This window comes from Canis lupus, chromosome 13 (genome assembly GCF_003254725.2).
Source record: "Canis lupus dingo isolate Sandy chromosome 13, ASM325472v2, whole genome shotgun sequence".
NCBI classification, from domain to species: Eukaryota; Metazoa; Chordata; class Mammalia; order Carnivora; family Canidae; genus Canis; species Canis lupus.
In genome coordinates this window covers 49,265,568-49,289,782 of record NC_064255.1, presented here as the reverse complement: position 1 = coordinate 49,289,782, position 24,215 = coordinate 49,265,568, and the positions used below count along the sequence as shown (strand labels likewise).

The window sequence follows — 24,215 nt, the reverse complement described above, 5'->3', positions numbered from 1 at the left end:
TTTTTGCATTAGTTTTGATATCTCATTAAAATGTTATTTATCTTGGGCAGCCCCGGTGGCACAGAGGTTTAGCGCCTCCTGCGGCCCGGGGTGTGATCCTGGAGACCCGGGATAGAGTCCCACGTCGGGCTCCTGGCATGGAGCCTGCTTCTCTCTCTCTGTCTCTGAATGAATAAGTAAATAAATCTTTTTTTAAAAAAATGTTATTTATCTTGATTACTGATTTTTTTTTTTTTTTTTTTTTTTTAATTTCAAGGCTGGTGCTTCATGAGCTGCACTCTGGTCCAGGCCCTGGAGTTGATAGAAGGGGTGAGGGGAACCCGGGGGAGAGTAGTAGGAAATGATGTCAGAGAGAAGGGGAGGTGGGGATTCTGAGGAACTTGGCTTTTACACGGAGTGGGATGGGAAGTTGCTGCCAAAACAAATTACCACAGATCTAGTGGCTTAAAAACCATAAATTTGTATCTTACAGTTCTATAGATCAGAAGCCCCAAACAGTCTCACCAAGATAAAATCAAGCTATTGGCGGGGCTGCATTCCTTACCCTGGGAGCTCTGGGGGAGAATCTGTTTCCTCGCTCACTGGGTTTGCTAGTGGAATTCAGTTCCATGCAGTTGTACGACTGAGGTCCTGTGTTCCTCATTGTGGGCTTGTGACCCCTTCCTGCATTTCAAAGCCAGTCGTGAGAGGTCAAGTCCACACAACAAATCTCTCCTCACCTTCTGCTCCCTCTTCCATTTTTAAAGATCCATGTTAGTAGATTGGGCCCACCTGGCAATTGGGGACCATCCTCCCACCCATACACTAAGCACACCTGCTAAACCCCTCCTGCCACACAAGATAACATACTCACAGGTTCTGGGGATTAGGATGTGGACATCTTTGAGGAACCATCATTCTGCCCACCACGAGGGCTTTGAGCAATGGAGCAATGATCCCTCCAGCTGCTCGGTTGAAAACAGTTGGGGGACAGGGAGGGGCACAGAGGATCAGAGCAGGAACAGGGAAACTCATAAAGATGCTGAAGCAGCAGTAATTCAGAGGAGAAATACGGTGGCTTTGCCAATGTGATGGCAGGTTTTATGGGTCAACTTGGCTAGCCTACAGTCAGCAGTTACTCAATCAAACACCAATCCGGGTGTTGCTGTGAAGATATTTCGTAGATGTGACTAATGTCCCTGGTGGGTTGACTCTAAGTCAGCAAACTTATCCTAGATTCAGGGGCCTGATTCAATCAGTAAAGAGCTTTCTGAGCAGAACTGAAGGTTCCCCGAGGAGGAACCAAATCTGCCAGTGGACAGCAGCTTCCTCTGATGCCTGGGCATTCCTGCTTGCCTTTCCAGAAGGCCCACCGTATGGCCTTCAGATTCTCCTAACTAGCCCCACAATTAGGTAAGCTGGACTCCTTGCAACGGATCTCTGAATATGCCTCTCCAACTGGCTCTGTTTCTCTTGTGGAACCACATACAGGTATAGATAGACTTACTTTTGTAATTTAGATTGTTATTGGTATAGATACTGATATAGATACTGAAGGAATTTTGAATGTGGACCCGACAGGATATGCTAGTGGACTGGAAGTAGGATGGGAGAAAGAGAGGATCAGAGAGGATTCCAAACTTTTCTTCCTGAGCAGCTAGAAGGATGGCTCACTTGTCTCCTTCTTTTTTTTTTTTTTTTTTTTTTCACTTGTCTCCTTCTAAGATAAGGAATCACTCTACCATGAAAGCCACTCGAAGAGCCCATTCAATTCCCCGACCCAAGGCAGCGCCTTTCAGAAAGAGGATGTGCGCGCAGGAATGGGTGGGCGAGCCTGGCCAGCCCTGAGGTAGGCAGGCTCGAATCCAAAGGGGGAAATAGAGAAAAAAGTCACTGCTGTGCTCACTCCACTCATCCAGAAATATTGTGGTTTTCTGTTGCATTTGGGAAGAGCAGGTCTCTTTACTGTTCTCTACTCTGAACCTCACCTCCCCTGCTGGTCTGGGCTCTGTGGGAACCAGTTAGCTAAACCCTGAGCCAAAAACAAGCAAGGAGAGCTGAATAGAGACTTTATGAATAAATGTTGCTCTGTGGGCTTCTTTTTTTCTTGTGAGGGAACAGGGTGTGCTTGAAAGTAAAAAGTGAGTTGGGTTTGTTTGTGTTGTTGTTTTTTTTTTTTAATCTTCCCGGAAGGCACAAAAGAAAAAGATAAAAAGGAAAGAACACCATTTATTTGCCACTTGGTACTGCTCTGGTTAACACAATGGTTGGGTCCCTGACCCTCTCATTGCTAATCATAACCAAAAAATACCCAAAGCTGGCTCCAGACATGTTTCTGACCAGACATGTCTCTGACCTGGACTTAAGATCTGCACAGCCGAAACATCATGTGAGTCTCTGAAGAGACTGTGCCAACTGTGAAACCACAACTGCCCCACCATCCCCAAGGGTTATGGTGGTGGCAGCCTAGGGTGCCTGAATTAAGCCCTATCCTACCTCTTCCCTGAATTTTTGGAAAGAATCTGTATCTGTTTCTCTCTCTGTCTCTCTCTTTATTCTTCAATCTCTTATCCCCCTGCTCACTCTGAAGAGAAAGCTGGCCAATGTATTAAATCAAATTGGATCATTTCCTCCTAGTAGAATTTTTTAAATACTAGAAATGAAGTTCCTAATGGTCACCAGAGAGAAGTGCTGCTATTTCCAGCACCAGAGTGATAAGAATCGTGCCTGTTAGAATTAAGCACAGCAGGTGCAACAGGGACATTAAATATGGCTAAAATGTGACTGGGATATATTTTTCTCTCATGGAAAAGTTCTGATTCAGGGCTGGTCAGAAGGCTCCAGAGCTAAGGCATAGCTAAAGCATGATCTATTACCTTATAGGGTTGTCATACAAATTAAGGTAATTTATTTGGTGTCTAGCACATTATAAACTCTTTCTTTTGGTTTGATAATGAAAGTAATAATAAATAATATTGACTTTATCTACGTCCAGGCTCTGGAAAAGGGCTCTCTGCCTATCAGCCCATTTAATCTTCACAACAGCTCTATGAGGAAGGGACAGTCATTGTCCTAGTTTTATAGATGGGAACACTGAGAGATTAGCTATCTTGATAAAGATTGCCAAATTAGGTAGTTAGTGCAGAGCTATGATTCAAACTCAACCTGTCTGATTTTTGAGCCCAAAGACCTAACCACCAGGCTATACCACCATCTCCTTACCAAAACCCTTCCACCACCCATCTCCTTCACTCCCCTGGCTATAAGACAGTTACAAGGTACCTGGGAAAATAGAGCATGTACAAACAAAGAGCAAATTTATAATATAAGTCAGTGGGGTCTAGGAGTCAATGAGGGCTATAAGTCAGATAGAGAAGTTCCACTTTCCTGGAGAGGGCATGGAAGTTGTCACAGCAGAGAGAGTAGCCAGGTTGGGTTATGAAGGACATACAGGATTTAGAAGAGTGGAGGAGGGCATGCCAGGCATGAGGAATGGGAGTGGAGAAGGCTTGGAGGTGGGAACGGAAATAGCATGATTAAGGGATAACAAGGAAACAATCTTGGCTAAATCATAGGATTCTTACAGAGGAGTCCTGAGAGAGCAATTTGGAAATGAAGAGTGGAATTAGATTAAGAAGGAATTTGAAGGTCATTCTAAATAGCTGAACTACAGTCAGTGGACATTATTGGGTAGTCACAGGGAATGTGCGTGGCGGCAGGGGCGGGGTTTGAATGGTGAAATCGTGATAGAAGCAGTCTCTTTAGGGATAATGTGGTGATTGTGGGAGGGGTGACTTAGAGACATGGAGCCTGGGACTCCTGTTAAGAGGCTTTTGAAATGATCTAGACATGAGGTAATGAGAATTTGAAATGGAGTGTTAGCACAAGGCATGAATGGAATGGCAGGGATGTGAGAGACACTACTGGTGCAGAATTGAGGGGCTTGGTGACTAGTCTGGGAGCGAGGGAGCAGGAGGGGTCAGGGTTGCCGGCCAAGCTGGGGTGATGGGAGAACACTTGTTAGTGGAAGTTCGGACTCTTCTAGTCAGAGGGGAACTCCATTTGTCATCCATCCTCTGCAAGGTCTCTGTATCCACTGAGCATCTTCACGTACTTAGCGTTTACCAAAGGTACCTGGACCAGATGGCCATATTCTCTTTCTTCTTTGCTGCCAAGTGTTACTTCCACCAAGGAAGACTCTAAGTCAGAGGGGGAAAGCATAGACTTTGGGTTAAAAGAGATAGGAATTTAAATTTGCTCTATCCAGCATCAGTATGGTAAGCTTAGGTACATTTCTTAATTTCTCTGAGATTCAGTTCTTTTTAAAATTGGGATGACAATACCTACTTGATGGGGTGTTGAGGGGATAAGATAATAGAAAGCATTTAGTATTGTGCTTGACACATGGTAGATACTCAGTAATAACGGCTAATGTGTTGAGCTTACTACGGGCACTGTTCTAACTGCTTGACTTACATTCACTGTTCATTCTTCACAACAATCCTATGAGGAGGTACCATTATTATCTCCAACTCTAGGTATGTGGTATGGAGAAGATAGAGAACCCACTAAGGTCACAGGGACAATATGAGGCTGAACCAGGGCTTGAACCCAAGCAATTCAGCTTCAGAATATTTTATTTTTCACCACCACCCTTCCCTTAAAAAAGTATTGTTTATGGGGCACCTAGGGGGCTCAGTGGTTGAGTGTCTGCCTTTGGCTCAAGTCGTGATCCCGGGGTCCTGGGATCGAGTCCTGCCTGCATCAGTCTCCCTGGAGAGATGTCTCTGCCTCTCTCTGTGTGTCTCTCATGAATAAATAAAGTCTTTTTTTTAAAGAGAATTGTTTGCAAACACTTAGTGCAAAGCTATTGTTTGTATTAAAGGGATGCAAGAGTCTCAAAAACATTCCCTCTAAGAGGACTATTAAAATACATAGAGAGACTGGCTAGATTACCAATATGAGAGAATGGCTACTGGTCATAGCTTGGAGTTGGTCTCTTAGGGCCCCTTTGGATGCTGGATCCTGGAGAAGGTGAATGAGGGAGAGGGCCCAGGGGAGGTACAGAGTACAGTGCCTGTGGTAGGTTCTCAGGGGGCAGTGGCTTTAAACAATTTATAGAGATTTCAGTAGCTTAACTTCCAGTATGGCGGTATGAGTGTGTCCCAGCAAAATACCAGAACTGGTTATCTTTTACCAGTGTTCTCTAGTCAACCTATGGACAAAGCACAATGATTTTTAAGGAAATTCCCAGTGTTGAATATTATGTGTTTTATTTATTATTGATACCATGTTTACATTATCTTAAAAAAAAAGATTTAAGGTACCTTGTAGTAAAAAAAAAAAAAAAACTCTTTAAAAATAAATTCATTAAAAATATGTATAAATAATAAATATTGTGAATGTAAAAGTTTTATACCTGAAAACCTAAACTAAGATGAACTGAGAAATGGAATGAGTTTCCTAGTATTGATTATGAAAATTGACCTAAATGCTTAGATCCCTGTGCTTAGAATTCAGGTGTGCAGGACCAGCATGGTATTTTGATATGAAGATGAGGAGCCTCAACTTTTATTCTTGCTTAGAAAGAGCTCTACATCATATGCTATTCCACTGAATATCCTTTAATCTAAGCAAGACGTACCTTACTAGCTATACTTCTGCCAAGAAAAGAGGCAATCACAGCTTTAAAGTGAATGACTGAAGAAAAAAATGTGGGGAAGGGTATGCTTGGTACCTCTGCAGAGGAGCTTGTGATTTGCATTTGCTTTTTACTTTAATGGCCTGGCTAAGAGTAAAATGCTGGTCTGGGTGGAGTCTCGAATGATCTTAAATAAGATAATTTGCATGCCACTAATTTTCCTTCATTCCAAGTATAGGACCAGCCAATGATATGCAATCTTCTCTCATCAGAAGAAAAACCAAGAACTCTACAAACACTAGAGAGCATTATGGCGGCTACCAGTCTTCCTGGGGAGGCAGCCACATAAGATGTCTGGATTCTGTCTGGCAGGACCTTCCTAGAATTTAGGAAAGACCCTAAAGTTTGCTATTCTTGTTTGTTGGCTTCAGACTAAACCAAAGAATTTCAGAGGACTTGTTTCCAGTAGAGTCCCTGATCAAGAAGATTACAGTTTTCTAAGACTGGAAGTAACAACTTCCAGACCATTTTTAGGATCGATATATGTCCTGATTTTCCCAGATCTCACCACCCAGTGGGTACAGAAGAGATTTATTTATTTTTTTTAAGATTTTTATTTATTTATTCATAGAGACACAGAGAGAGAATGAGAGGCAGAGACACAGGCAGGGGGAGAAGCAGGCTCCATGCAGGGAGCCTGATGTGGGACTCGATCCAGGGTCTCCAGGATCATGCCCCAGGCTGCAGGCGGCACTAAACTGCTGCACCACCAGGGCTGCCCCAGAAGAGATTTAATTGGGATGCCCACCTGCTGCCTAGGGTTTCATATCCCAAAGGTTCTCCTTGTGATTTCTGAGACTCCCCAGGGGGTTTTCCAAGCACTAAGAGCAGGCCTATCTGCTAAGCATTGTCCTTGTTTGCTGGGCATCTGCTAAATCCTGCCTCACCTGCTGATCCTCCAATGATAGCAGAGCAAAGAGGAAAGTGGGAATTTGGCTTCTTGGAAGAGGAGAAAGGGATGAGGTCATGAGAATCTGCCCCTGGTTTACATAAAACAAAGTTTTAGTTCGTGAAATGGCAGACACATGGGTCAAGTCCTCATTTGTTTTACCGTAGCCCTGCACGGGTCACCTTGGTGATTTTTGCTTCAAATTCCTTTACTAAAAATGGCAAGAATCCTCACATCTCACAAAGATGTAGTGGGAACTGGCTATTTAACGATTAGACAGTATTTTGAAAACATCAAATACAAGATAAGTGCTAGGTCAGGAAAGCCAAAGACATGTGGCTTCCCTAATGAGGCAGCGGGATGCGCCTCTCCTTCTTTTTTTTTGCTTTAAACATCCAAAGGAAATACATTTTCAACTGTCTGCACAATATTAAGAGAGAACAATCTCAAATTCCCAAGTCAATAAATTATTCTTTGAACCTCCTTAAATGAACTAAGTTGCTGCATAGGTGAGGCCCAGGATCCACGGAGGACAAAGTCTTGAAAAGTCCTATGCAATTTGAAGTCACATAACTAATGCTTTTAGGATTATAGAGAATTTGGGAAGGAAGGAGACTCCATAACCAACATCTGATGATGATATTTAAAAGTTTTTATTTATTTATTTAATGACATTTCAAGAAAAAACACCTTTAATCCTAAAATCCTCTAATGGCATTAATAGCTTTAATGAAAACCTTTTCTTAAAATTTGAAACTGTTAAGGAGATAGGAGAGAATGTCAAGGGCCATGGAAAGAAGATATAAACTTTGAAAATGTTACTTGCAGTTGTGTTCTACTCTCCCATTTGTACTCTTAAAAACCCTATCAAAAGAAGCTCCTGCCTTCAGCAAATAAGAGACATGTTGCAGGTTGAATTGCCTCCAACCCCCACACTAAATTCACATTTTGAAGTCCTAACCCCAATACCTCATCATGTAACGTTATTTGGAAATAAGGTCATTGCTGATATAATTAGTTAAGATGATGTCACAGGGGAGTGTGTTGGGGGGCTAATCCAGGAGGACTGGTGTCCTTATAGAAAGGGGAAATTTGGACAGAGCTACATGCACTGGGGAGAACGCCATGTGAAGATGAAGGCAGAGATGGGGGCGATGCTTCTACAAGACAAGGGACAACAAAGAATCCTAGCAAACTGCCAGAAGCTAAGGGAGAGGCATGGGCCAGTTGTTCTCCTACAGCCTCCAGGAAGAATCGACTGTTATCTGAGACTTCTAGCCTCCAGAACTGGGAGACAATGAATTTCTGTTGTATAAGCCCCTCAGTTTGTGGTACTTTGTTATGGTAGCCCCAGCAAACTAACACAGCACATTACACCCCACCGTTTGACCCTAAAGAATCAGAGGTAATGTGGAGAAGAAGGGGTTGAAGGTAGTTAACACTAGGGTCTTCAGTACATAGTTCACTAATTGAGAGATTTATTGGGTTAATGTTATTTTCTTAAAATATAAACATTTATTTATTTATTTTTATTTTTGTATATTTTTTTATTGGAGTTCAATTTGCCAACATATAGCATAACACTCAGTGCTCATCCTGTCATAAACATTTCTTTTGAAGGCTATAATCATCAGTCATTCAGATCTTACAGCATACTGCATTTTCCAAAGATGGCCACAATATCTCCCATCCCACACTGCTCTTCTGGAACCTTGCCATTTCTCCAGTAAGAATGAAGAATTCTCTACTAACTCCCCCTTGGGTTTGGTGGGTTTGTGACTCACTTGCAACCAATGTGAGAATGTAGAAGTGATGTTACATGACTTCTAAGGTCGTGTCCTAAAAGTTGATGCTTCTGTCTTGGGAGCTGAATTACTTGCACTGGAGCACTTGACTACCATGTTGTGAGGAAGCTCAACCAGCATTATGGAGAGACTGCATGGAGAGGCCTTGAGGCTACGTGAGGGAGATACCCAGTAAGACTGCAGTTTCTCCGGCTCCTCTGCTGTTCTCGCTTCAGCTACTATCTAACTACAACCATATGAGGGGCGCCAGACCAAAATCTACCGCCCCCTCCCAACCGCCCCTGCAGTCTGACCACAAAAACTGAGAGGGATAATAAAATGATTGTGGTTAGTTTAAGCTTTGGAGTGATTTATCATGCAGTAATAGTTCATGGTCATGACTTAACGCATTATTCAGATAATCATATTTCCTGACTCTTGAATTAATTGGTCCAGAATTGAATTTTCTTTAGAAAGGGGTGGGAAACACAGGAGAAAAGATAACTTGGTAACCTGGAAACATCTACCTTGCAGGTTTCCCCAGAGCCTGGTGGGTAGTTTTGTGTGCCACCAAAAGCCAGCAATATTGCCATCCTTGTCATCCTAACACTCATTAATTTAGAATGTAAATATGAAGGAGGCACCATTGGATTTGAAACCATCGATCACACTAATGTTTATATAAATTAGTAAATTCCTGATCGGAGAGTCCTTTTTCTTCCTCTCCTCTTAAATGTGACCTAATTATGCAAAATTGTGCCATCAACTGCTTTGGCCGAGTTCGCTATCACTGGTGCCAGGGTCTTGCATGTTGAATTTCCCAACTTCTGCAAACTTCTATTTTTCAATCAGAATCTGGCACTAATTCTAATGTTTCTGACTTCATTTGTGGTGGGGCTGGGCCGGTGGGGATAGTAAAGACGGTCGTGCTTTCAATCATCTCCAGCCCTTGGCATCTTCCTAATAAGAGCCCTCCTCGTGTCATTAGTGCTGACATAGCTCTGCTCAACACAGAAGGAACATTTTCCTCAGTCACTTCCTTCTGTTCAGAAAAAGCCTGGATCCCTTTGACACCTTCATGTTCCAAATACTCCCTATCAGCTTGCAGCTTGTTTTCTATGGTGTCTTTGATTAAAGCCTTTTTCTATCAGGACATTTGAATAAATAATTCCCTTGCCTCTCTTTTGTTATCAGAGTTCTTGCTTGCTGCTTCTGGTCTCCAAGACAGCCCTCCATCCCTACTGCCAGGGATTAAGACGCCTGTGAAATTCACCCTTGGGCTGCAAAATGCCTTGCAAGGGAATCTTTTGAAAGCATTAACTTCTTTTCCCTTTTCAATCCCGAAACAGTAGTTACTGGGGAATAGTCACTCGGAACATGGCTATTAGTTAAGAATTTCTGCACACAATAACTGAGGGGCAACAAGGAAGCTGAAAAGAAAAGGCTTCATAATCCCTTATTTGTGACTCCTGAGTGGTAGCTGCTAAAAGTGACTTCTGCAAGCAGGCAGCTGCTTCTGCCATTTACACTTAATCAGATAATCACAGGGCTGGGAGAGACGGTAATCCAGCCTTCTGCATAAACCAGGGCCTGCAAGGCTTTCTGGATTGTTCCAGAAACCTCAAGTGTCATGCTCATACCTACACTTGGAAAGGTCAAAACACAGGGAGGAGAGGAGATCTCTTCTCCCTGAAACAGAGGCAGAAAGACATTACTTTTGTCACCTAATCCTCTCTTTTCTTCTTGAACAATTTTTGGGTGGATATCAACCCTACTCCTCAAATATCTTTCACATGAGGCAGTGATCATTATCTTCATTTCACATATGATGAAATTAAGGCACAAAGAGGTTAAATTCCTGGGGCACCTGGGTGGCACAGTCAAGCATCCAACTCTTGATTGATCACTCTGACGGTGATCTCAGGGTCAGGAGATCCAGCCCTGTGTTGAGCTCGGTGCTGAGTCTGCTTAAGACTCTCTTTCCCTGGGGCACCTTAGTGGCTCAGTCGATATGCCTCTGCCCCTGGCTCAGATCATGATCTCAGGGTCCCAGGATTGGGCTCCCAGCTCAGCGAGGGGTCTGCTTCTCCCTCTCCCTCCGCCCCTCCCCCTGCTTGTGCTCTGTCTCTCTCAAATAAATAAATAAATAAAATCTTTTTCTTTTTTTTTAAGGCTTTCTCTCCCTCTTCCCCTCCCCCTTCAAATTAATAAATAAATCTTAAAAAAAAAAAAAAGAAGGTTAGATTACTGGCACTGATGTGAGAAGACTAGGACAGGTTGACCAACTATCCCATTTTGCCCAGGACTGGAGGGTTTTCTAGGATATGAGATTTCCAGTGCTAAACCAGGACAGTTCTGGGAAAACCAAGAAAGTTGGTCACCATAGATCTGAGCCAGGTCCACACTGTCTCCATAGCCTTCTCTCTGAATCCCGGTACCACCCTAAATTCTCTTCAGCCTGAGATTTGGCCTTGGGCAACTACTGGCAGCACCACGAAAAATACAGAGGTCATTTCCCTTTGAGTCAGAGAACAAAGTCAGTGGTGTTGATGTGAAATATTGGGGTTCAGGAACAAACAGTCAAGAAAGGATTCTTGAGATGTCTTCGTGCTAAAAGGTGATTTTATTATAACACAGGGACAGGACCCATGGGCAGAAAGAGCTGCACTGGGGTTGTGAGAAGTGACTGATTATATATGGTTTTCTATCCTCTGGAGGGGAGGGTTGGGTTAGGACCCCAGGAAATGGAGTCTTTAGGTTTCTGGAGGTCTGGCTGTTGGTAAGCTGCTTTTATTTTTTTTTTTCTCATAAATCATTAAGACTATTGGAAACTGATGGAGACTCATATCCTGTGTGACTATGATCTCTATCAGTTGACCACTCATTTTTCCTATTCCTTTGTTCTTGGGCAGCCAGGAGTGCCTGAGGAATATCACAAGCATCCCACCTGAGAGCAGGGAGTGGGGTGTTAGCTTATGCTTTGCCCTCAGCTTGCCTTTTGCTCTCTCATCAGTGTCACCTTTGGGAAATCAACTCAGGACATTGCAGTTCTTGCAGGTCACTCAGAACCCACTGGAAAGACCAGTCCAGGAGCTGCCTCTCCAGAGAGGTGAAAGTCAGATGCAAGACTGTACACCACCATTTATGTAATTCACCACATCAGAAGCCATTTTACAAGAGACCTTAAATCACTGCCCACTGCCCTGCCAGGGCCTCATTACAGAAACCTCAGAGAAGGCTATGGAAGAAGGAGGTTTTTGCTGAAATGTGCAGAGCAGAATTGCACTGAATTAGTTAACAAAATCAGACGAAAGCACATTTTTGCCAAAAGCAGAAATTAAGAACATTAGACATTTTTTTCAGGGCTGAAACAGATATAGTTCCCCTCTCCCTCCTTCCCTCACCTACCCCGCCCAACCCATCTCCCTAATCTCCCCCACATCAGGGTTCTCTCTTTTAAGATGTCTCTCTAGACTGCAGTGAAAAGTCAGGCACTGACCAAACACATGCTTGGAGTATGGTAGCTGGAGCTGAGTTCTGGTTGCTCCCTCTGCTACACCCAAGCACAAGCACACACACGTACCTATGCACACACAGCCAGGTGTTACCCTCTAATTACTGGATCCCAAGAGGTTTGGGGAGGCCCTACCAACAGTAGTAAGTGGAGTGCTTTCGTGTCACAACCTTCGTGCAATTGTACCTGTCCACTGATGCTTCCTCTCATTTCTCTAAGTCCTAAGTGGAGGGAGCCATCCTCCCTTATGGCTGCTGGGGGTCCCTCCTGTCTACCCAGTAGCCTCTGCCTCTCTCCCCTTGGAGGGTAGAAGATTAAAACAGAAAGGACCTCAGAGGGATCATCTTGTTCAACTCCCTCCTCACACAGGCAGGGGCTGAGGCATGAAGAGGGGATGGGAGCTTCTAGAGTCACATGCTGAATCCACCCTGCCACCTCTGAGGTGGAGAGGAGGGGGCTGGAAGGAGAAGGTCTGTAGCTGCTAACCAAAACTTTTCTCTCCCTTCAGCAGATCCACAATTTTCGCCCAAAGTATTTCTAACTTTTTCACCACTGTATCAGATATGCATTTTTGTTGTTTGGTTTGTCTTCAACTTTATGTTTTTGTTATCTTCCCTTTTTCCTTTCTTCTTCCTCTCTGTTTCCAGGTAAAATCACTCACAGAAGTCAAATATCTTAAATAGAGCTTGGGGTGGGTGTACTCATGGGGAGGAGGCCGGACCTGCTCTTCCTCGCCTGCCTGGGGCTCCAGTGAGTCACCCTGAGAAGTGGCCACCAAGGTCATGCTGTGTGGTGATTGATAGCATGGACTGTGCCTGAGTTTGACGCCCAGTCAAGTAAGTTTTCTTTTTCTTTACCCCAGCTCCCCACCCACTGCTTTCTAAAAGCACAGGGTGCATCCCTGAACTGTCATGGGTGTGGGGACTCTCTTTCCTCACCCTGTGTATTAGGGGATGACAATCAGGCTGAGGTGGCCCCAAATGGTGACACCTTCCTGTCACTCATGGAAGAGCCGCCTCTTAGGTGAGGGTCCACCCCCCTTGAGAATGTCACCCTGCAGCTCCTGCTGGCAGCAGTGAGTCCTAATGCTGAGGGCAAGGAGTAGGCATATTTGGGGACATTCGTGGGTGAAGACAGAGGCCCGCTTTCCCTCCCTCTTTCCACAGATGCGTGATGCTCCCCATTACCAAGGGCTTTCCCCTTCCTCTGACCAAAAGCATGAAGGGGTTTCTGGGGAAAATGATGCTTGTGACCTCCCCATTCATTAGACTCTGGCTGAAACAAAAGGGAATGGGAGGAAACTATGACTTTTAAGTCAAAGAGTAAAGGCAACACGGACCACACCAGTTGGAACAGCCCTCCCAGGCCTCTTCTGCAGTGGGCACCGTGGCTGGGCCACAGCATCCTGACTCCTCATCATCCACGGACTCAGGACTCCTCAAGGACAACAGGTGGATTAGGTCAGATGACGGAATCTACACTTGGAAAGAAACACCTGCAGTTCACTGAAAGAATGACCTAATCACTACCGGCTCACAACAAACTACAGAGTGTGGTTCTGTTAGAACTCAGTCCCTCCTCACCAGGGACCTCGTGAAGCCCTCTGGCAGGAGCAGCCAAGGGAAGCATCTCCAGCCTAGGTTAGCTGCCATCCTTTTCTGGTCCATGTTCCCTGTCATTGCGGACCTTTGCTACTTCCTGCGCTGTTTTCCCTCCAGCCCAGCTGGGCCCAGGCAGGGCGCCCTGGGAGTCGGCGTTTCCACACCATCTGCACATGGGATGAGATTCTTGGTCTCTCTGCAGGTTTACACCTTGGGGGCAGAGCTCTCAGCAAGTATGCTTCTACACTCTGGTAACCCTTCTTCCTAATTCGCTTCTGTCCAAGTCAGATTTTGGCCCTGGGGAGGTTTGTATCTCTCATGATCAATTGTCTTAAATGTCTTTGAGAGTTTTCTGTTCCCTAGGGAATGGCTTCTCTCTCCCGCCACCATTGCATGCTCCTCACTCATGAAGTGGCCCTCTGCACTTTGTGATCTCTGGCTTTGAGCCGGAAAGGAATAGCTGCTGCCCACTGTCCAGATATCACTGCCTTCTATGTAGCAAACACTCCTGTTGGCTCTAGCATCCGGGGCTTTAGGGTCACTATTTTGTGCCCACCATGTGTGGGCTTCGCGAAGATGACTAAGGAAAAATGGGCTTCTTGTCGTAGCTATTAGCGTAACTACCATTTATTGAGCATATACTATGTTCCAGGCATTATGCTAAGCAGCTTACATATATTATCTCTAGTCCTGGTGGCAAACCTATTTTATAGATGTGGAAACTGAGTCTGAGAGAAGTTGTATAACTTGTCCTGGCTCACACAGATGGGAAGTGGCAGAGATGGGACTTGAATCCAAGCCTGCATACAGAAGACCAGACTCTTTCCTTTCCACCATTCTTCCAGTCACTCAACAAACATTTACTGAATCACCGACCATCTCCCAGACATGTTCTTTTGACGACATCCTTCATCCTAACTCTCTTGATCTGTGACAATGAAGAGTTCCTCAAGTCCACCACAAGGAAAAAGTCTAGAACAGCAAAGAAAAGGAAAACAAAATTACCTATCTGTGTGTTAATTTGAAGTTTGCTAATCACCAGGAGAAAATAAAAACCAGGTGAGAATTACTGTGTCAACCATGTTTCCAGTTTTCACATCTGAAGCCGTAGCTGGAGCTCCTAGATGCAAACATGGGAATATGGGACTCCACTGAAATATAATAGACAAGAGGAGGAGCAGGAAAATGAGTCTGAAACCCTTATAGACTATTTGGCAACCTTTTTGTGCTTAGTTGCAGTATTAGATTTGATGTTTCTGAGAAATAACAGCACCGTCAATCCCAACTGACATAGGAGAAGAGAAGAGGCTGCAAGATTATATGCTATTCCTTGGATATGCAAAAAATCAGTAGTGATGCAGACTTATTATCTAAACCTGCAGACAAAAAAAAAATTCACTGTAGCCAGCTATTTCCCTTATTTGTGGGTTGTTGAAATAGTTTTAATTTTGCTGCGAGTTGAAGTAAGCTTTTTTCATTAAAAAAAAAGTGCATGCAACAGAGAGCTGACAGAGTGAAGCACAATTGTCATGGCCTGGACTGGCACTCAAGCTCTAAAGGGGTTTAGGTTATCAGACTTTAAAGATTTATGTATTTATTTGGGAGATTGAGTGTGCGTGTGCGAGTGGGGGGAGGCTCGAGGGGGGCAGAGGGAATCCCAAGCACACTCCCTGCTGAGCATGGAGCCGGACTTGGGTGGCTCTATTCCAGGACCCTGAGGTCATGACCTCAGCCCAAACCAGGAGTTGGCCACTTAATGGACTGAGCCACCCAGGTGCCCCTAGGTTATCAGACTTTAAAGGATTCCTTAGATTGGTAGAGTTATTGGTAGCACTTTTCTACTTCTGCCCTGTTAACTGAATCCTGATTTTGTGCAGGTATCGGGGAAATTTGTCCGGGAAAGGTAGATCCTTCTCTGGGGCCCATAAAAGGAACCACAGTCAGCCCGATTCATTTCCTCTCTGTAGATGATGGGTTTAGCCAGTGTGGTGGCCATTTGACCCAGTTCTCAGCAAGGGGACATAACTGGAAGTCTGCTAATAGCTTCTGGAAAGACGTGTCTAGCAAACGAAGAGGGACACTAAGAGAAAGCCTATTTCCCTCCCCACCTGTCTTTGCTTTTTTTCATTTAAGGATAGGTTATACCAAGCTACCGCAACAACCTCGCCACCATGAAAAAAGGCAATGCCACCACACTAAAGACTGCAAAATAGAACACAGAAAATGCCTGGCTTCTTGGTAACCTCATTGCATCACCGAGCAACCTGAAACCACATACCTACAGAGTTCTTAAGTGATGTCAAACTGCCCTATGGTCTCTGCCACTTTTAGTTTCATCTCCATGATACACCGGATAATGAGGAATCGCTTACAGCCAACACATTATACAAGAGCAAAAGAAACATGTGTGAACCAAGGTGACGTTACTGATTCCAGACATTTGGTCTGTTGGGTCGCACATCCGTCAAAGGAATTTAGAAACTAAGCAGACAGCACATATCTGTTGAGCACCTGCCATGCGCCAGACGCTGTGCTGGGTGTTGGGGTTACGAGGGTGGGCGAGACTGGCAAGGGCATTGAGGTCATGGAAATCACATTCTAGAAGACAGATGATAAACAAACAAGGACAACCAAAAACATTCTGAAACAACTTTTTAAATATTGATTCAAATCAGTCCTGAGTGTAAACCCAGATGTCATCATCACCATCGTCATTGTCATTGGTAGAAGCATTTGTGCCAGGCTCTGTCGATGTCAAAAAGCGAACAAGACATAGACCCTGCATTCAAGAAATCTGGGGGGTCAGAATCCAGATTTGGCCATAGAACAGTCAAAAGTTAGGCAATGAATTAGGCAACAAAAGAATTCTTCTGGTAACCAGGGTTAGGATAGGCCAGGCCCCCTGTCTCTACTATTCTCCCACACATGTTTTATAACCATTACCCCCTTTTCCAAGAGAGAAAGGAATATTCTTAGCGATTGCTGTTCTTCTTTCACATACGGCTGCTGTTCCCGAGAGAATCAAGTGGGCTCTTTCTTTGTCCAGTGAAGTGAAGAATATAGGCTGTGTAAATCTGGGTGGCACTTACCAGCCTGTGCTGTGGACCCGGCAAATCCCCACAGATACGCCCATAAATGATCTCACCAAGCCCTATCTCCCTTCCTTCATTCTCTCAAAATCATACCACCTAATGTGTTTAGCATGCTGCTATTGACTATGAATTGCCATATCTAGCCATAAAAAAAAAACAGATAAACAGCCACTGACTGGGTCCCCACACCCACACACATACCCTCACCCTCAGACACGTTTCCACTGACAGTCACATGACCCACTGAACACACTCACGCTTGGAGAACATCTTCCCACAGGCTTGCTCACATACTGGCTTTTTATTTGGGCTCTCGTGGGGAATCTTTCAACTCTTAGATAGGAATTTCATTAACAAAGGAAGGGGAGGGGAAGTCGGGATGAAAGTATAGACGCAGAAGAAAGAAATGAAAACATCTTTTTTGAAGGGGACCTAAAATTGTATCATCCTAGCCTAAACCTCCCCTCTAACTGTTCTTTGTTTGTTCGTTCTGTGCCTGAAAAAAAAAAAAAAAAAAAAAAAAAGAACCACAACTTTTCATTGATTGGGCAACTGTCCAGGCTCTTAGCTTGGCATCCAGCCCGCAGAGCTGTGAAATCAACCTCACCAAGCCTATGGTTTAAAATGAGGCTACATCTAACTGGAAACCCATTCAAAATAAGGAACTTGGCACAAGGGTCCAGGGTCCTTTGTTTCTTCCTTCCTCCCAGCGGCACCTCTCATGTAGTCTTGGGGAAGCCTCTTACTTGGTGAAGAAAGAGATCAGGGACAAGAAGGAGGTGCTGAGAAAGTTCCATGAAACTCAGAAGTCACCGCCTGCATATCAAACCCGAATAACCAGGAGAGATGTAACCTGGGCACATGTTCAGCGGTTTCCCTGCTGCCCACACTGCAGGTTTTTCAGGTCCTTGCTTGAGCGTGCATTCACGGGCGTAAATAAGCGTGCCATCAACAGCCTGCGTCAGCCAAGCCAGCTATTTAAGCGGGCTAGCATCAGCAAACTCTGCTTCCCAACCCAGGGTTGCCTTTGCCACCTCCACGTAAGTAGCTTTCAGAGGTTTGCCTTTATTACACAGGAATGAAATTGTATAGAAAGTGGACTGAAAGGCCATCGTTACCGTATTTGCTGTTCTGTGGGGGGGGGGGGGAAGGTAATGGTGAGAGGGACAATGAAAGTTAAGAGCTGGTCCCAAAAAAAAAAAAAAAAAAAAAAAAAAGAGCTGGTCCCAAGTGGGGAGCCAGAGAACATTGCTGGGTGCAAGATACCAGAGCCTTGAGAAGGTGCAAGGGGTGGAGGGGGGTTGGGGGCAAGGTGGAGTCTATTTTGGCCTTTTGACCAGCAGGTGAGATGTTTTGCTTGCTCTCTCCTGTCTCTGGAAGACACTTGGAAACTGGTGTTTGTATGACTGTGCCAGATGCCAGAAGCAAAATAAGCAAGTATAACCATTTGGAGGCTGATATTGCTATTATTCATCTCGGTCTAAAATCAGAGTATTATTTTTAAATTTTTTTTGTGTGTATGATATAGGGGAGTAAGAGGAGGTACCTCTGGATTAAGTAGAGGTAGCTCAGCTGTGAATTTGCGGCGCTGTTTTTTTTGTTACGCCTGGTTCTTATAATACTTATTTACAACAATGCAAACACCGATCTTGTTTAAGATAAAAAGGAATCCCATGCTCTGGGGTTTTGAGGAAATGCAGGTTTACGATATTTGAACCACAATGGTATCCAGGTAATCAGGTGGAGTGTAAGTAAGATGCAATAAGAATCATTGAATAAAGAGGCACGACACTCCACATAACTTAGGTGAGAGGGTCTTGAAGAAATGAGGAATGCAAAAGTTCCCGTGGGGCAGCGCCTGCCCCTGGAGGGGCCCGTAGTGTCCCTAGTGAAGTAGGGTGAGGCATAACCAAAGCAGGCAGAGAACAAAATCAAGATTCTGAGGAGAGGGGAAGGGAAGGAGAGAGGGGCCAGACAGTAGAGGAGTTACAATTAGGCATCATATAAATGAAATACATGTAGGATTCTAATAGGAATAAAGCAAGAATCTGGTGATTAAGAATCTGGCGAATCAAAAAACAAAATGAAATCTTGCCATTTGCAATGATGTGGATTGAACTAGAGTATTATGCAAAGCAAAATAAGTCAGAGAAAGACAATTATCATATGACCTCACTCATATGAGGAATTTAAGAAACAAAACAGAGGGTCATAAGGAAAGAGAGGAAAAATAAAACAAGATGAACTCAGAGAGGGAGAAAAACCATTAGAGACTCTATCACAGAAAACTGAGGGTCCCTGGAGGGGGGGGGGGACTGGAGTAACTGGGTGATGGGCATTAAGGAGGGCACATGATGTAATGAGCACTGGGTGTTACGTAAGACGGGTGAGTCACTGACCTCTGCCTCTGAAACCAAGAATACATTTTATGTTAATTGAATTTAAATAAAAATTTTAAAATGCAAAAGAAAAAAATAGAATCTGGAAAAAGCCAAGGACCTTTCCCAGGTAGTTCCCCCTGCCCCCAACACATGCCTTGACATTCATTTTCTGGAGCCCTAGAACCCCACGGACCCCAAATGAATGCACCTAAGCTAATGCATTATTTTTAAACTGAGCTGAAACCTGCTCACTAGGAATCTGCAGAGAGGTAGTGGGGAGTTGGCCACCAAACGGAAGCTCGCTTGTAAGGTCACAAAGGTCTGATTCCCATCAAGGAAATACTGATAAAGGGGTTTCTCTGGGCAAAGATAAGTTGGGGGCCTAAGGGAAGAGAAAATAAACAAAAGGTGGATTCTGTTCTCAGAGAGCTTGAAATCTGAAGTATAAGGACATAACACGAAGCCAGGTGAAAAATAGAATATATGGTATGATTCCATTGGTATAAAATGATAGAAAATGCAAACTATAGTAACAGCAGATCAGTGGTTGGTTACCTGGGGAAGAGAAGGGGGGAGATGAGGGGTGACAGGATTACCAAGGGGCACGGGAGACTTTTGGGGGTGATGGACATGTTCGCTATTGTGATTGTGGTAACCATTTCTTACCAGATCATACACTTCAAGACATGTGCAGTATGACATGCCAATTATACCTCAACAAACAATACTGTTTTCTGTATAATTAAAGGCATTTCTAAAAACCAGCCTATGCAACATCCTGAAAATAAGAAGTATGTTTGTAAAAAAAAGTTAATTCAGTAAATAAAATGGAGCATCAGACTGTCAGGATTGTGGGGTTTTATGGAACTTGGAAGATTCCAGAGATCATCTAACTCAGCAATTACAGATCTGGAAAACTGTTTTTAAAAATACCTAGGATGGGCCCCAACCCAACCAATTAAATATGGATCCCTGGGTGTGCAGTCCTGGCATTGTGGGTTTTTGTTTTGTTTTGTTTTGTTTTGTTTTGTTTTTCTCAGCTCCCTGGGTGATTCTAATGTGTGCTGCCAGGGATGAGAACTAATTGAAACCCCAACCTCTCCCTTGACACACGAGGCCAGGGAAGCTCGGAGAGCGGGTGGGTCTGCCCCTGACCATACAACCACCGAGTCCTATGACCCAAGGAAGACAGCAGCAGGATCTTGGAGGAAGAGGAACCCCTGAGACCACAGGGGCCTCAAAACCACACTTCCAGCTCTAGCTAGGATGGGGCATCGGGTGCATTTCAAGCAAATTCATGGAACTCAGACACACTCAGGGCAGCCAGAGGGAAGAATTACCCAGAACCTCAAAGGTGCATTATTTAAGGATTGTGCTAATGCGTGAGAAGAGAATGGTGAGAAGGGATGTTGCAAAAAACGAATGCTTCCTTTTGTTCCCTCAAAAATATCTGGGATAAGTCAGAGGATTAGAGTCACTGAGAGATTCGCAGCAGACACTCTGCTGGGGCGGGGAGGGGTGCACTGGGCCAAGATGTTCTTTGGGGAAGTAGCTCGAGTTCTCAGCATTGGAATGAGTCTATTTGGCACCACGGGGGCTTTTCATTGTGATTTCCAGCTCAGCCCCGGGCAGAAGCATGAGTGGGTGAAGTCTGTCTCTGTGGCTACCGCTGTTCTGTCTGTGTGGGTGCAGAGGTGCTCATGGGACCACACACCTCACCCCCTCTGCCTGGGCCACTAGATGTTTCAGGTGGTTTCTCAGCTCCCTTCCAGCCCAAACGCATCTGACTTCCAGGGTCTCCTCCCCTCAGGGCTTTGCCTCTGTCTCTGGAAAACTAATTAAAGTTATGATGTTAATAGACAATAATTGTTTAATGAGTTATGTTCCTCTCCCCTGCCCCCCAGTATATTAAATAGGTTCTAACAAGATAACATATCTGGGAATTCTTTGAAATGTTATTTAAATATATTACCATTAGAGGCTATCAGGGGAATCGAAGTGTTAGGGAAATGTGTGTATAGGCCTTCGTGGTGAGAATTCCAAGCAACTTGCTGGGGGAAAATATACCAAGTTTGGGGGTTTGCAGTAGAATTCCTCAAATCACACTGCACAGGGAATTCCCTACGGACCGTGGGGCTGACAGATGCTTTCTCTGAATTGGTCTACTGTGCCATGCGTTCGTGCTTATTAGCCATGACTACATTTATCTTCCTGAAAAACAGAGCGCCACCGTAAGGACACTACAGTGGAGGTTACACGTCAAGAAAGTCTGCTCACAGGGCCTTATAAAGATTACCTAGCTCCTTCTCCCATGTGGAAGGCTGGCACTGGCAGGGCAGCTTGCCTAGCCTGGGTGACAAGGGGCCTCCTTCCTTGGGGACCCAGTCCTGCAGCCTGGGGCAAGGGACCCCCTCAGTTCCTGTGACTCGGGGTCCTCACCAACCCTTTCTTCCATTTGGAAAGCTGAGGTTGCCGCAGCTCTTGGTGGCAGGTGCCCGGTGGCAGTTGTGTGGGGCACGTCCTGCCTCTGAAGAGGGGTGTGGCCAGGTGTGTGATTAACCTCCCTCAAGGGAAGCAAAGTCTGCAGGCAGCTGGAGCCCAGAGCAGCTGGGCAGCCAGAGGGCACAGTCTTCACCGGGGAGCGTGGCATCGAGGACGGGAGGAAGAAGGTGAGCACCATCCTGGCTCCTGGGAGTCGGGGAGACGGAGCCCTACACTCAGGAGGGAAGGATTAGGCAACTGGCTTGGCGGAGGGAAGGGGGGGCAGGCAGCCAACACTGGTTTAGTGCTGCTGTTTGCTTCCTCTTGCCATTCAGAGTTTCACCAAGAGTAATACTTTTTTGAAATATGAGTGGCATGATTGCACAGGGGAGAAAATAGTTTTGTAGACCAGTGACCAAATTTCTGCCTTCTTTGGATGCCTTTTCTTTCTTTCTTTTTTTTTTTTTTTAATTCATGAGAGACAGAGAAAGCGAGAGAGAGAGAGGCAGAGACACAGGCAGAGAGAGAAGCAGGCTCCACGCAGGGAGCCCGACGTGGGACTGGATCCTGGGTCTCTAGGATCAGGCCCTGGGCTGAAGGCCGTGCGAGACTGCTGAGCCACCTGGGCTGCCCTGGATGGCTTTTTCTTTAAATAGTTCCCCTCCCCTTTGTTTTCAAATTCTCTTAGCATGGAGCATGGCATGGTTTAGTTCACTCAGACATTTTTTTTAAGGCTGTGTCATGACCTAACCCAGATTAATTTTTAAGATGTTGTCGATGGCTTCCTCAAACTTTTAAAAAGCCGAGTGAATGGGGCTGGTCAACAGAAGGATGCAAAGATGAAATTGTTGGCAGAAGGATGGCATGTGGCCCACAGTAATTTATAGAGTGCTCACCTGCCCATTTAAAAGCCAGCACCTGGGGATCCCAAGGCAGCCCCTGGACCGCAGCCATCCTGTCTACTCGCCTTGGGCAGGCCGGCGGAGAACTGGCTTGAGGCTGCAAATATGAGGGATTCTCCTGATGCAGGGGGTGTGTGCATCTGCTCTCTTCCTGGCCCTGGCTCCCTTCATCACCCCACCTTCCAATGACCCTGATGTGGATTTGGCATTCCAGGGCTGTTGATTCTGAACACATGTGGGGTTTGGGTGTGTAGATACATGACCAAACAGGTAGAGGTCAGGCTGTCCTTTCTCTTTGCTGGGTAACTCCTTTCATCAATCTTCAAGCAATATGTTAAACACTCTTCCACAGACTCCCGGTGTAGACAAGTCCTGGCAGATGATAGCCCAGCCTAGGGAGCAGAGTATGGGTCTGATGTTCAGGAATCTGGGTCCTATTTTCGGTTCTAATTCAGTTGTAATGGAATTTTAAAGCAGAGGAAGCCCGAAATATCAGTTGTCCCAGTGGATTGTTAATAGCTGCCTCCCCCCCGCCCCTGCCTTTCGTTTTTTTTTTAATTTTTTTTAATTTTTTTATTTATTTATGATAGGCACACAGTGAGAGAGAGAGAGGCAGAGACACAGGCAGAGGGAGAAGCAGGCTCCATGCACCGGGAGCCCAACGTGGGATTCGATCCCGGGTCTCCAGGATCACGCCCTGGGCCAAAGGCAGGAGCCAAACCGCTGCGCCACCCAGGGATTCCCCCCCGCCTTTCGTTTTTAATAAATACTTGGCCTGAGCAATAAATTATATGGCCACCTATGAATACAATGCATAAAAGTTTAAGAATAAAGTGAGTTGTCCTGCATCTTAGGATCAGTTGGTAGCTGAGCTGGCTCTGGAACCTAGACCATTCTGGTCTTTCTGCCAAGTCACTCACTCTCTCTGTGACTCAGGGTCCTCGTGGGAAGCAAGTATCTGTACAGCGCAGATGAAGAGCTGATATATTTATATTGGCTTGCCAAACAGAAGTTCAACATGAACACTGGGGGTTCAAGGAAATGTTCGCCACAAGGTCAAATTACTCTATTTGCTTCAGGTTCTAATGTTAGCTTATGGCCATGTTTGGATAATGATAGAAACTCTTCTAAAAGTAGAGAAGTTAATTTTTACCCATCTTCATGTAATTTCTTGTAATTTGCTTCTGGTAGTTTTGATAAAACGTGGCCAAACATGAAAATCCTCCAGATCTTTCAGAACTACTCTGTCCTTTGATGTTAAAAACAAAACCAGACACAATCTAAGGCGACATTGATCCGTTCTAATCTCTTAGTGTGTATGGAAACCAATGGCTGTCATTCTAGCCACTAGACCCAGAGGCCTGGAAGTTTCCTGGAATTCTCAAGGACATGACAGATATGCTTAAATAGTCTAGTCTTCACTGCTGTAGTTTCATTTCCTTCCTGTGTGGTTTCTCCCTAAGAAAGTTATATAAACAATGTCTCTAGCTCTTATGCCCCTCTCTCCTTTCAAATTTCTAGCCTACTAGTCCCCCAGAGTGAAATTTATTTTTAGAAAAAACTCAAAATCAATAACTAGCGCTTGGAAGGATCTGTTCCCTTATTACATATTGTTCATACCCTTCCTGGGGAGTAGAATAGCATCCTTTGGAGATGGCTGGCTTTGGCATGAATGAAGCAGGACTAGAGAAAGGGGGAGGTCATCTCCTTTTTCATTAGCACTATACCTGGTTTGAAGGCAGACACTTAACTGACTGAGGCATCCAGGTTCCCCGCCCACCCAGCCTTTCTGCAACATCCCTCTAATGCTCAGAGGAACGACCTACAGGAGGTTCAGAGTTATCCCCCAAGCTGGACTTTGTGAAGTATCTGTCCTTTTCAATTATTTTGT

At 44.9% G+C, this 24,215-nt stretch overlaps 1 protein-coding gene and 3 long non-coding RNA genes across 6 annotated transcripts in view; 2 read left to right on the top strand and 2 right to left on the bottom strand.

Moving 5' to 3' along the window:
- LOC112652128 (uncharacterized) lies at positions 1–1,241 on the bottom strand. The gene is made up of 3 exons (XR_003131259.3): positions 854–1,241; positions 545–663; positions 1–164 (listed from the first exon to the last, which is right to left on the bottom strand). It is a non-coding gene; the product is annotated as an uncharacterized LOC112652128 (long non-coding RNA).
- On the top strand, positions 1,139–14,546 carry LOC125752387 (uncharacterized). Its single transcript, XR_007401809.1, has 3 exons — positions 1,139–1,392; positions 12,515–12,703; positions 13,034–14,546. It is a non-coding gene; the product is annotated as an uncharacterized LOC125752387 (long non-coding RNA).
- LOC112652127 (uncharacterized) lies at positions 13,159–17,563 on the bottom strand. Of its 2 annotated transcripts, none has more exons than XR_003131258.3 (2): positions 16,762–17,563; positions 13,159–14,440 (listed from the first exon to the last, which is right to left on the bottom strand). It is a non-coding gene; the product is annotated as an uncharacterized LOC112652127 (long non-coding RNA). The 2 variants fall into 2 exon arrangements; XR_007401810.1 differs by having other exon boundaries at positions 16,818–17,563.
- Positions 16,744–24,215, top strand: part of HOPX (HOP homeobox) — a 29,413-nt gene continuing 21,941 nt past the window's right edge. Inside the window, exon 1 of one of the 2 annotated variants that reach the window (XM_025435580.3) lies at positions 16,744–17,600. The gene's annotated coding sequence lies outside the window, so the exon portion shown is untranslated. Of the gene's footprint in view, positions 17,601–21,450; positions 21,611–24,215 lie in introns of those variants that run through there. The other variant, XM_025435581.3, reaches the window with a different exon arrangement.